The sequence below is a fragment of the Lepidochelys olivacea genome (assembly GCF_965140295.1).
Source record: "Lepidochelys olivacea isolate rLepOli2 genome assembly, chromosome: 10".
In the NCBI taxonomy this organism is placed as follows: Eukaryota; Metazoa; Chordata; order Testudines; family Cheloniidae; genus Lepidochelys; species Lepidochelys olivacea.
In genome coordinates, this window is record NC_140420.1 from 1,830,093 (window position 1) to 1,843,869 (window position 13,777).

Consider the following 13,777-nt stretch of genomic DNA (forward strand, 5'->3'; position numbering starts at 1 on the left):
GTCCTGGACTGAAGCCATTAAAGACAGGCTGCCATCAAGAACTACATCTCCCAAAGGAACAGCTCCAGCAGACAGCAATACCTGATGGAGTCCCTTCACCACTTCTGTAGAGCAGAAGTGATTTCAAATGCTGGTTGTTAGATTTTACTCTGAGAGCCACACATTCGGAGCAGGTGAGGCAGACATCTGGTCTTTTACCATTGTCTATACATAGGAACATCATGGCTCTGGAGCTTAGAGTTGTGATTGAAAGGAGTCTCAGAGCTAAAGCGACCCTAGTATTGACAAGCTAAACTGATAATTGATATTTCAACCTGTTTTCTCTAGCTGAACACATGGTCTTTACAAGCATGTGGCAGATAACTCCTCAGACCCATGTCATCTAGCCTGGATTCTACCTCCAATATTCCCATCTACACAAAAGGCTCCTGTCTTAAGTGCTCCAAAGCCATCTCCCCGCTCCCCAAACCCATCTTCAGTAAATTCTGACAAGGCCACTCTGCCCCCGAAGCAGACTGTGCCATCACACTCCACGCTATTAATCATGTTTATCATGGTAGTGCTAAGGACCTGTCAGGAATGAAGCCCCATTGTGCCAGGCACTGTACAAATACACAGTTGCAGACAGTTCCTCTCCTGAAGGGCATACAACCTAAATAGACAGGACAAGACAGGGTCAGGGAAGGGACAGAACACAGAAGCAGAGTAAACACTCTGATGGTAGCAAAGGGCATAACCACCACCAACCCAACAAATACTCCCCAAAGAGACTGCAGGTGGTGATGAGAGAGAGAGAGAGAAACGCGCACACACACCACCGCTGGAGCAGGGATTGAGAGAGACTCGACTCTCTGGAGAGGGATTTCCACACCAGGGAAAGCTGTAACACAGGAGCTACACTGGCTACTTGTCGGGAGCCAGAGGAATGAACCTAATTTACATCCGAGTTCCCAGAAACGTATTCGAAGCATGTGCACGCACCCAGGATATCTGCCCAGACTTGATTCTTCCTGGACATAAACAGGAATTGCTTCTTGGAGTTTACGAGCTGTGAAAACCTGCAGTTCAGCTTCAACACCGCTGCAGTTTCAGGGATTGTGCTGGCCAGACTGCTGCTTACAATGCTGCTGCCTGTCTTTAGCCATCCTGCCACACAACATCCAGGCCCCAAACCAAACTGACCAGAGATCGAGAGACCCGAAAATGCCAAATATTGCTGGAGCAGCTTTGCCCAGCTTTTGCTAATGACTCCTGGCCAATAATGGGAAATCGGATATGGCGTGACAGGTGGAGAGATCAGCCATGTCAAGAGGGGGCTTACTGAGCAACAGCAACCGCCATTTCCTCAGCGTCATGGACCTGTCAAGTAAGTCGCCTGGGAAAGCGGCCCAGCACCTTCCTTCGGCCTGTCATTAGCCAGGAGGGACCCACATCTAAACTCCAGCGGTCACAGGGCAAAACCGTTCCTGTGTCTTAGTCTCAGCAATTGTATCCAGAAAATAATTGTCAGATTCCTCATTGAGCAAGGCTCAACTGCCAGGGTGTGCTAGTTGCAGGTGATCTGAAAACTACTGTGAAGAAATTGAAAAATAGTTCTCTTTCCATACCAGGCATGTGACAGGGCAAGCTTTCCCAATGCAACCGTTGCCAGTCCAGGAACAAAATATTCCTGCAGGACCAGGAACAAGAAAATGGGGCTGTAAGAGCAGCACAATCAGCAATAACGGCATAACCAACCCAGGGGATTGCTGGAAGAGACCAGACATTCTGCACACACGCTCATGTTCTCAAGCCTCCCCTTCTCTAACCAGACTTTACAACAGATTTGTGAAAGGAGGTTGGGCTACTTATGTTATCCCTCTTGGAAATGGAGTCACCACTGGGGAGGGAAATGGGCCAATCAATATCGATTCTAATTCCTCAGTAATCTGCCCACTTGCCCCGAAGCAGCAAATGAGAGGAAGTGGAAGCTAAGGCCTATAATCTGCTCTCAATACAGATGTGCAATTCCCACTGACATTAGTGGATTTACTGCTCATGCCTGCACAGGGACTAGTGTCTTCCCACGTGCAAAGTCTTGTATACACCTGAGACCCATTATCCTCCTCATCCACCCCCACAAACCAAAGGGTTGCCATACAGAGAGTCATAGCTTGCAGACATTTTAAACCTAGTCGACTCTGTCAGGAATGGCAGGGGAACCTGTGGATCTACAGTCCCGGAAAGCCTCACGGAAAGGACAGTGTCCTGACAGAGAACACACAGTACTAACAGAGCCCTTTGCATACTGTATCAGAAACAGGCAATGTAATAGCATTCACAAGCAGGCAGCACTGAACTGGGCCGGAGGTATTTGCAGAACATTGTAGTTTTAAATCACATAGCCCAGCAACTGGCAAGAATGCGGCTGAAGCAGAGATGAAGGAAGAGCAAAGTTATGAGGGTCCATCAGTAGCCAACATCCTGGCTCTGTAGAAGCATTTGATTCAGAAGCTCTTGGACATGATTAGAGGATTATCTCCACCCCACCCCCTCATTCATCTTCTATATATTTACACTAGTATGTTGGCCTGCTCTCTGATCACTTCTCCACCACCATCTTTTTAAGAATAAGGCTATGTCTACTCTGCATCATTTACAACGGCTGACTTGAAGCACTACAGTGGTGCAGCTGAAGCCAGTGGGGGAGAGCTCTGTATGTGCAAGTGCTTACCCACGCAGCTGTTGTAGATACTGGTTCGTTGAGGCTGGATTCTTCCCTGCCACTTTAAACATTATGCTTCAACGGGAGGAAGTTAGAACAGGGAGGTCCCTCTCCCATCTCTGAGTTCTCTCAAATACATTTAATGGAGTGAATCTTTACAACATGGCAAACGAGGACAGACCTTGGCTTGCAGCCAGTACCAACAGCATTAATATCCAGCACTCGTACTTTCAATGGATATCAGCAATACGAGGGAAACAAGCAAAGACTAACTTGCTGTAAACATTCAGACCCCATTTTAACTAATATCCAGGGGATACCTCACACCCTCTTTTTGGTTTCAGAGGAGTCCACCAGCAGGGAAACAAGGAGGCAACATTGGTGAGATTTCATGGTATGTGGAAAGCAAACTCCAAACCTCCCAGAAAGGCAGAAAATAAGGATTCAGGCCCTCCACGCTTCCCTTCCAGCAGGAACATCTAGTTAATTATGGTAATTTTACCCATTTGTAATATTTAATATAGAGAATCTAGGCGACAATCACAGATTTGCAATTCTCTCTCTCAGATCACTTCCCTGCCAAATCCCCTGTACACATCCATCAAGTGTTATCCAGGACAAGATAGTAATTCCTGACATATAGGACAAAATATTTGGAAGTTATACTAAAAACTCAATGGGCACAAGCAGGAGTAGCCTTGAAGATGCGACCTTGTCATTTTTATATTTGTTTAGCTTATAGCTGCTCTCACAGTATCAGATGGGAGCAAACAGCTGGAAAGCCTAAAGTGGACAGTGTTTGGCTTCTTGTTAACCAATGTAGTGCAACATAAGCTTTTTTTATGCTGATTTGGTGAATCCAATGACGGGGGAAAAAACCACCAGTTTTGGGGAATTGCATTTCACTTATAACATTCCAGGATTCAATGAGACTCTCATTCTTTGCTCCTAGATGAAAGACCTTGCATTAGGCTGTTTTAAAAACACATCCAAATGAGTTCCTTATCAGGTATATAACCCACTTTTCGCCTTTATTTACCACTCCACCAAACTGTCATCTGCAAATTTACCTAGCAATTTTATACTTTCTTCCAGATCATTTCTAAAGATATTGAATAGCATCAGGCAGAAAGCATGTCCCTAAGGGACCCCACTGGCAACACTCCCATTGGAGGAGGATTCTTCCTTTACAATTATTTTTTGCTATCAGTTCACCAGTTTTTAGTACACTTTGTATGGGCAGCAATGATTTTGTATCATGCTAGTTTTTTTTAATCAGAACCTCACGCATGAAGTCGATGGGAGTTCTGCAATTTGGGCCAACAGTTTCTGAAGAAAGTATCTACAGCAGGAGTCAGCAACCTATGGCACGGGTGCCAAAGATGGCACGCTGCTGCCTGCCAGGTCCCAGCTGCCGGCCCCGCTCAGCCTGCTGCCAAACCCAGGCTGGGACCCCAGCAGGCAGCAGCGTGCCATTAAAAATCCCGCTCTTCTCCGCTCCCCTCGGGAAGGGTAAAGAAGCTTGGTCCTGCCGGCTGCTATTGCAGGGCAGGCAAGCTCCCCCACCTCCCTCCTCTCCCCCTTCCCCCAGCATGCTGGGTTCCTGCCCCTCCTCCTCTCCCTCCCTGCCGCTGATCACTGATGGCCCTTGCGGGGGAGGAGGAGAAGAAGCAGAGCCCTGCTCCGGGGAGGAGGCTGCGAAGAGGTGGGGACGGGGCCTTGGGGAACCAGGGTGGAATGGAATCAGGGCATATCCCCACCAGCCCCCTGCCGTGAGCTGCTCTGGGCAGAGGGCTGGGAAGTACCCCCACGACCCTAGCCCTCTGCCCTGACCCCCCCCACACACACACCCCCAGCCCTCTGCCCTGATCCTGGCACCCCTACACACACACACCCAGCCCTCCCACGCCCTGACTCCAGCACCCGCCTCACACATCCCCAGCCTCCTGCCCTGACCTCTGCAGCCCCCCCGACCCCAGCCTTTACTCCAGCACCCCACACACATACCCAGCCCCCCCACACATACCCAGCCTCCCCACACCCCATGCCCTGACTCTTGCACCCCCCACATTCTCACCCCCCCACACACACATACACACTCTCTCTCCTACCTGAACCCCTCACACCAAATGGGAGCTGCCCAGGTAAGCACTCCACACCCAAACCTCCTGCCCCAACCCTGAGCCCCTTCCCTCATTCTAGCTCCTGGCCAGACCCTGCACCCCAACCTGCTCCCTCACCCCCAGCCCTGTGCTCAGTGCACTCCCACCCTCAGCTCAGTGCAGAGAGGAAGAGAACGGGCTAGGACCAGCGAGAAGGTAGGTACCCACTCTATGTGGGCAGGGCCGGGATCCCAGACCAGCAGCGGGCTGAGCAGGGCCGGCAGCTGGGACCCTGGCTGGCAGGAGCCAGCAGACAGAATCCCAGACCGGCAGCAGGCCGAGTGGCAACGGGCTTTGTTGCAAGGATAAGTTCCTGGGTTAGTGGTTCTGTTGTGTGGTGTGTGGTTGCTGGTGAGTATTTGCTTCAGGTTGCGGGGCTGTCTGTAGGCAAGGACTGGCCTGTCTCCCAAGATTTGTGAGAGTGTTGGGTCATCCTTTAGGATAGGTTGTAGATCCTTAATAATGCGTTGGAGGGGTTTTAGTTGGGGGCTGAAGGTGACGGCTAGTGGCGTTCTGTTATTTTCTTTGTTAGGCCTGTCCTGTAGTAGGTAACTTCTGGGAACTCTTCTGGCTCTATCAATCTGTTTCTTTACTTCTGCAGGTGGGTATTGTAGTTGTAAGAAAGCTTGACAGAGATCTTGTAGGTGTTTGTCTCTGTCTGAGGGGTTGGAGCAAATGCGGTTGTATCGCAGAGCTTGGCTGTAGACGATGGATCGTGTGGTGTGGTCAGGGTGAAAGCTGGAGGCATGCAGGTAGGAATAGCGGTCAGTAGGTTTCCGGTATAGGGTGGTGTTTATGTGACCATTGTTTATTAGCACTGTAGTGTCCAGGAAGTGGATCTCTTGTGTGGACTGGACCAGGCTGAGGTTGGTGGTGGGATGGAAATTGTTGAAATCATGGTGGAATTCCTCAAGGGCTTCTTTTCCATGGGTCCAGATGATGAAGATGTCATCAATATAGAGCAAGTAGAGTAGGGGCTTTAGGGGACGAGAGCTGAGGAAGCGTTGCAACAAAGCCCGTTGCCAATTGTGCCCACATATCTATTCAGGGGACACCATCACAGGGCCTAATAACATCAGCCACACTATCAGAGGCTCGTTCACCTGCACATCCACCAATGTGATATATGCCATCATGTGCCAGCAATGCCCCTCTGCCATGTACATTGGTCAAACTGGACAGTCTCTACGTAAAAGAATAAATGGACACAAATCAGATGTCAAGAATTATAACATTCATAAACCAGTCGGAGAACACTTCAATCTCTCTGGTCACGCAATCACAGACATGAAGGTCGCTATCTTAAAACAAAAAAACTTCAAATCCAGACTCCAGCGAGAAACTGCTGAATTGGAATTCATTTACAAATTGGATACTATTAATTTAGGCTTAAATAGAGACTTGGAGTGGCTAAGCCATTATGCAAGGTAGCCTGTTTCCTCTTGTTTTTTCCTACCCCCCCCCCCCCAGATGTTCTGGTTTAACTTGGATTTAAACTTGAAGAGTGGTCAGTTTGGATGAGCTATTACCAGCAGGAGAGTGAGTTTGTGTGTGTATGGGGGTGGGGGGGATGTGAGAAAACCTGGATTTGTGCAGGAAATAGCCCAACTTGATTGTCATGCACATTGTGTAAAGAGTTGTCACTTTGGATGGGCTATCACCAGCAGGAGAGTGAATTTGTGGGGGGGGTGGAGGGTGAGAAAACCTGGATTTGTGCTGGAAATGGCCCACCTGATGATCACTTTAGATAAGCTATTACCAGCAGGACAGTGGGGTGGGAGGAGGTATTGGTTCATATTCTCTGTGTATATATAAAGTCTGCTGCAGTTTCCACGATATGCATCTGATGAAGTGAGCTGTAGCTCACGAAAGCGTATGCTCTAATAAATTGGTTAGTCTCTAAGGTGCCACAAGTACTCCTTTTCTTTTTGCGAATACAGACTAACACGGCTGTTACTCTGAAACCTGGGAATAACTAAGTATTTTAAAGTTTCAAGAGTGAGCTATACCCTAGGTATTAGGGCCAATGTATGAAGTTTAATGCTCCAAGAGAATGTGGCTGAAGTTGGATTAGCTAGAAAAACCCAAAGAAATGTCGGAAAACCAGGACAATTTTTCCCCTAAAGCAGCATTTTTACATACTTCCTCAGCATTCATTAGTACATATTTTGCTGAAAAGGTTACACAGAAAATTCAATTGGTCCTTGAATTATTGGGCCAACTTTGTAGACCAAATTCAACTCATTCAAATGAGTAAGAGGGACTTCAGTCCCAGTTTAAGTGCTAATCTCAATACAACCTTACTCCAATGCCTCCACAATAATAAATTTGCACTTTACAGCCTTGTCAGAGCATTCACCCTTCCCACCAGACAGCACTTCACCCACTGAAAAACTGCCTAGGATATTAGCCCCAGAGGCAGAAAGTCTACATCACAGACCAGCCTCACAACCATCCTCCTCGCCCTCTGGCCACTGAGAAGGAAGAGAGGGACAAGCAAGAAGCAGTTCTATGGCCTTGTCTTGATTAGGCGTGATGTTAGCCTGTTAGCTTTAACTCTACCAGTTTAGCATGCCAAAGACAGCATGCCTTGTTTATACTAGATTTTAAAACATATTAGTTATATGCTAATATGTGCTATCACCACACCTTAAAATCCTAGTCTAGACAAAGCCTCAGAGGAAAGTCTGCAGAACCCCTCTTGGAAGTATATAAGGTAAAAGTGAGCTTTCTATATAGAAATAGTTTACAGAAATCTAGGCACAAGTTGCCCCATTTCCCCTTCCTCACTATTGTCTGCACATCATTCCAATCAAAAGCCTAGTGGCATTTGACCAAAAGCTTCACTGATGAGTTTTCATGCCACAAGGAAGCCAGCCAATACTGTAGAAATGGAAGTCTCTGTTCATAATGGAGAGAAAAAAGCCAGGCAACTAGAAGCAAACAGCACATCTTGGGTGGTATCTTCCTTCTCTGCCCCACAGGTCTCCAGGATACTTATCCTGCCCCAACTCCCTAACATCGAGAAGGGAGCAGGCAGAGAATAAAGCCAGTTGCCTGTGGAGATGGATCGCTAGGTCACTGGACGTGAATCAGGAAGTACCACAGAACATCAGCTGCAGTTCCCTCATGAGTTGCTTTGCTCTGGAGACTCCACCGACAGTAGCTGCACCTTCCCGGTTCTATTCAGGCCCCTTTTGCCATCACTGCTGTGAAGTGGGTTTGTTCCTGAAACTTTTATATTTGCTGGTCTGTGAAATGTTACATGTCTTTCTTCTAATAAGATGCTGTGGCAGCAAAGTAATCAAAGGACAAGCAAGGTAGACAGGAAGCAAGAGACATATAGCAAAGAACACAGTACAATCTGGCTGTACCGCTAAGGAGCGCAATTAAACCTAGAGGAAAGATCAAGAGTAGACTCTTAATTACAAGTGCAATTTAGTAAGACAAAAAAAAAAAAAAAAGATGTTCTTTAAATTTACACTCAATGGCTTGGTAATGGGATAGGATTCTCACTGCCAGGTCAACAGTTCAAGTCAAGCCCATTCTCATAGCCTGCTGCCTAGTCACTAGATGAGAACACACTACACTGATCTCTGGGGGGCAGTTCAAAATTGGCACGTGCTCACACCACAAGAAAACCCACCACAATTAGTACTAGATTAATGAAACTGTCCAAGTTGTCAGATAGTTAAGAAAAATTGGATGGGCCACAAACGCAGAATAAGGAAGCCCCCTTGCACTCAAGTGGTGCCCACACTGAGAATTTCCTGCAGTTTTCCCACTGTTAGTCTAGCACCTGTACAGATCTACTAGGGTACACAAGCCACATGCCTTCCTTTGCTCAAGCAGCTCCAGATGACAGTGCTAAAATGCCTGTGCTGATTCACAGTAGTAAAACTGAACAAATACTTAGGCCAGCAGTGAGAAAACAGCATCAAATTCTCAAGGTAGACAAGGCCCTAAGATAGCGCCTCTACATCAGGACACAGGAAGTCTGGCAGGACAGAGTGGGGAAGTCTGTTCTGCTGCCCATGCTATATAAGTTCAGTGTACAGCCTATTTCACTATACAGTAACTCCAGCATTTACCACCAACTACAATCTCACAAAAATTAGAGGGTAGAAATGTGAAACAGGGTCTCTAGGAAGAAGGGGACGTTTGCAAATTCCACACTCAGATCCTGTCTACACTGAGGGAACTACATGGACATAAACCCCTAGTGTGAGAACCTTACCCAGACACAAGTTGCTGTTCACATCAGTCATGTGTGTCTAAACTAGGGGATCTGCATTGGTGCAGCTACATCAGTGCAGAACACTATACACAAGACCAAACAACTAGTTTAATTTACTGCTCTAATCACAAACAGTAAATAAAATCACATGGAACAGAATGATTAGCCTTTCATTTGCTGTTTCTGTTCCCTGGAACACACAAGATTCTAATGGAAAAATATGGGCCTGCTATTTTCCAGTACATCTCTGGTAGGAAACAGCTGTTAAAAGGATTTTGTACGTACACGGATGAGGCTAGCTCATTAGAGGTCTGAAAACATAATGGCACAGATGTGCACAGGAAAGATATCTATTCTTTATCTTTCAATACAGAACACCAGTGACGTTCAGACAGATTTTTATCACACACAAACCTCATTCTGCATTTGGGAGATGATGTTAGAGGCAGAACATCCCATGCTGAGAGAGAGAGATCTCCATAGCACCAACGTGTCCACCTCCACCCTGCTCCACACACACACACACACACACACACGCCCCTCCCCAGCCAGCTATCCTTCTCTATAAAGGTGAAATAGAAATCCGGAAACTGCAGAGTTTGTTTCTCCAAGAGCAAAACACCATGGAACTAAAAAGGGGTTGGACAGTCAAGATCTTCTATTTGTCCCCAAAACAGGACACAGTGTCCCTGAAACACTGGAGACTTCAACCAAAAAGCCACCTGGGCTTGCAATGACTGGTGTGAGGCCACCACATGTTCCTTCCTGGCCTGCGCGCCACTAGGCTGACTCCTCCATCGCGGGACCAGCATGGCCTCCAGATACAGAGGACAGTACAGAGGAGGAGCTGCCTTAACTGTAGGCAGGAAAACGGTGCCAAGGATACAGAAGCAGATGAAACAGTCTCCCTTCCCCACACCCTTAACAGTAGCAGTATCAACTGGGGTGGGGGTGGGGGGGTGGGGAAATGAGGCAGAAATAGAAGAGGTAATACAGCAACAAAGGAAGGGTTTGTTTAGAGTAGGAAGAAAGCCAATGTTGACCTAATCTCAGCCTAAACACATCGGCCAACTCTGAGCAAACCTCAAGCTTTTTTCCCCACCAGATGTATCCAAAGAGGAGACTGAATCCCAGGGGAGGCTGCAACAGGAAGACGGATTCCATGTTCCTCTCCCTGCCCCACTGACTGCAGTGCCTCCTTGGGGACAGAGAAGGAAAGCGCATCTCTGTGAGGGGGCAAAGAGAAAATGTTTGGGGGGGTGGGGAGAACACACAAAAACAGAGCACAAATACAAAATGGGGAAAGGAAATGCCGTTGCTTCCCAATAGAGAGATAAGAAAACACAGAGAGGAAACAGTGGGGGGAAAGCTCTGCCCAACACTCCTGTCACATTCCAGTGTGCAATGCATACAAATGAGGGGTTCCATCCCCCCCTGCCCTGAAACCTTGGGTGCCTCACAAAGTTTTGCTGTTGTATCTCCTAACCTGGGTCACTCTCAAACAGCATGCAGGGCACGCCCTGAGTGTCTGTGTATAGCTGCAGCCCTGGTCCAGCAATTCTGACTCGAGGAGCCTGTCAGCTACATACCAGCTACACTCTGACCTCCAGCAGCCTTGCTTACTATGTGCAGGGTGACCCCAACACACTCCCAGTCCCAAATTTTCCCCAAAATGTGTATTCTGCACTGTCCAGCCCTCTCCTGGGCAGTTCAGTTAAAGTAGCAAACTACTGGAAATTTGTTCCCTTACAGGGGCAACAGACCTAATATCTGGAGTTACCCAAACACTAGATTAGTTTTGATTAAAAACAAGTTTATTTAACTTCAAAGAGATAATAGTTGTACTCACTCAAGGCAGTAAAGTCAGAAATTATTACAAAATAAAATGCCTTCTAGTAGCTAAAACTTAAACTAGATTTGATTCAAAGTAAAATCCTCACCACATTACCAGCTACGCTGCTGACCACATTTTCAAATCAGAATCACGCCCAAAGTCAAAAGGCTGGTTCCTTTGTTTTCTTAGATGAGACAGAGATAAGGAGAGAAAAAGATAACTTGGGGTGATTTTTATAGTCCAGTCACACTTTGAAATGCGTTGTCCTGAGGGTTACCCAGGGACAAAGTATCTTCCAGCTGACAGGACAGAACCACAGAGTGTCCTGGTGAAAGAGGTTCTATGTTGTTGCTACTAAAAGGCAGATCAATCTATTCCTGTCCCCCCCTCATTGCCAAAAATGGCCACCAGAACAGTGATCGCCAATCAACTTTTATGACAGCTCGCTAGAGGAATCAGCTTGTCCTTTGTCTTTGAGTTACCGGTTTACCGTTCTAGCTGTTCCAAGAACCCTGTTTACTGCTTAAATATATTTACTTCAGTTTACATGTATTTGTTTAGGATAGACCTGTTTAACTACTGCTTAGTCAGGGCTACATAGGTTTGAACATGTGCTAACAATGTCCTAGGGGGGAATTCATAACTTTACATATAATGTTGCTATGCACACTGCTCCATGATATTATTGACCAGTGAGTTATTAGTTTTCAAATGATACCTCCCAAGGCATATTCTGTACAAAGATAATTACACTTTGGATGCAGGGTGTGAATATGGGGGTGCAATCGGTCACAACCAACTCCCCAGACAGAGGGAGGCTTAGCATCCCCCAGATTTCCAGCTGATCTGGAGAGTCATTCCTCAAACAAGTATTAGATGGTGGCAACCAGGCACGGGCTCAAGCACAAGTGCCACATCTCCTGCAGCAGAGGATACAACAGACCTTAGGTCACCATCAACTCGCCCTTCAATTTAAGAAGGATCAGATATGGGGGAGGCATCTGGGGAAGGGAGAGGGGGGATAGCCAAAATAATCCTCTCACTAACCCTCCCAAAAGTCCTAATCCTAGACCTACAAAGGGCTAAGTGGCAAGGGGGGGTTAGCACACAGTCACATGGCTACTAAAGCCATTGGGAGAAAGAGGTCTCTCCACAGGGCTTTTTGGCTTCTTGGTGGTGAACATTCTGGAACATGGGGACTAACAAGAAAGATCAGCCAGTCGGAAGACTGTGGCACAAATTCACTTCATCATGATTTCTACTCTAGTTTAAGATGAGTCAGAAGGACAGTCCTTTGAAATGGCACATTTGTATTTCAAAACAGTACCTCTCAATGACTGTTGTATCCCAGTGAATAGAAAAAGCCACCTCCTATCTCAAAAGGTAGACATTTCAAGAAAGCTTTTATATACTTAATGACAGGTTTCAGAGTAGCAGCCGTGTTAGTCTGTATTCGCAAAAAGAAAAGGAGGACTTGTGGCACCTTAGAGACTAACCAATTTATTAGAGCATAAGCTTTCGTGAGCTACAGCTCACTTCCTCACGAAAGCTTATGCTCTAATAAATTGGTTAGTCTCTAAGGTGCCACAAGTCCTCCTTTTCTTTTTATATACTTAGTCCACAGAGAAACACCCAGTTTTATGGCTCCTGGTGAAGTTTTGCTCCAGGTTTTATAGGGCTCCCTCACGGCTGAGTACGTTTGTATGTACTACAGTTAACCTTCCTAGCCTTCGCACATAAAGTAATGCCATCTGGCCAGACAAACAGTAAGCCATCCATTATTATTGTGTAGATGGAGAGGAATAAGCCACATGCAAACAACATCTCAATGGCTGTTTAAAAGCTCCCTGCTCTGTCTCAGATGGACATTAAACTGACAATGCACTGAGCTCACCACTAGCCTCCCAAGCATGTTTGACTGTCATGCTACCCTGGTACTAAAAATAAGGTGCTTATAACTTTGATAAACTGAACCCTTTTCCTTTGTGAGAGATTTTACAGCCTCGTAGTAAATTCAGTCTTTCAGAATTTAAGAAAGAAATACAGCCATCAATTGGCCATCATGAAGATCAATCAGGCTTTACCGTCTTACTGCATATGAAATTGCTAGGAGAAGCGTTAAGGCTCTTTAACCTTATCCAAAATTGCTTAATCAGTCTTGTTGCCAAACACAGCTAAGCATGGCATTCCAAAGAGGAAAGCGGAAGCCTCTCTGGCAGCCCCTCCCCCTCCCGAAGCTGCTGCTATGTTCTGTTCAACACCAGAGCACTCGCCTTCTTCAGAGAGACAAGTGTGGTAATTTGCTTTTCCCTAAAGAAAGTCACAGCCTCAATAGAAACTGAGCATATTAAGAAGCAGCACAGTGGATTCCTACCCCATGTTTCATACAAATTCATAGATCAATGAACACTGCCCAGCTTTCCCTATGCCAGCAGCCTGGCAAAACACTAGCAGTTAGCCCCATTCCTCTAGTTTTAACCTTTAATGATCCTATTTCTAGTTTTCTCTAATTTTGTTGAAGAAAAAACAATTTGTCAGGGACACCATAATCATAAGCCTTCCAGTAAAATAACCCACTCCTTTGGTCACGCAGCAATTGGGGATGGTACTGTACAGACAACCCTGCTATTAAAAATATAAACATTCAGTGAATCAATCGATATAGCTAGACCTGGGTCTCAATGCTACTGGGCAAAATACCAAGGGATGGGATGCTGTTTTCACATGAGCAGGATTCAAAATGTAGTTAAAATGCAGAGACCTTAGTTCCCCGCCACTGACCTGCTGTGCAATCTTAAGCAAGTCAATTCCCTTTGCAGTTTTCCTTCCCACCTTTTTGC

General features: G+C 46.4%; 1 protein-coding gene across 2 annotated transcripts in view; it reads right to left on the reverse strand.

Annotated features, from left to right (window-relative positions):
- The window catches only part of USP31 (ubiquitin specific peptidase 31), a 63,912-nt gene that overhangs the window by 34,357 nt on the left and 15,778 nt on the right, over nucleotides 1-13,777 (reverse strand). The window lies entirely within an intron of this gene.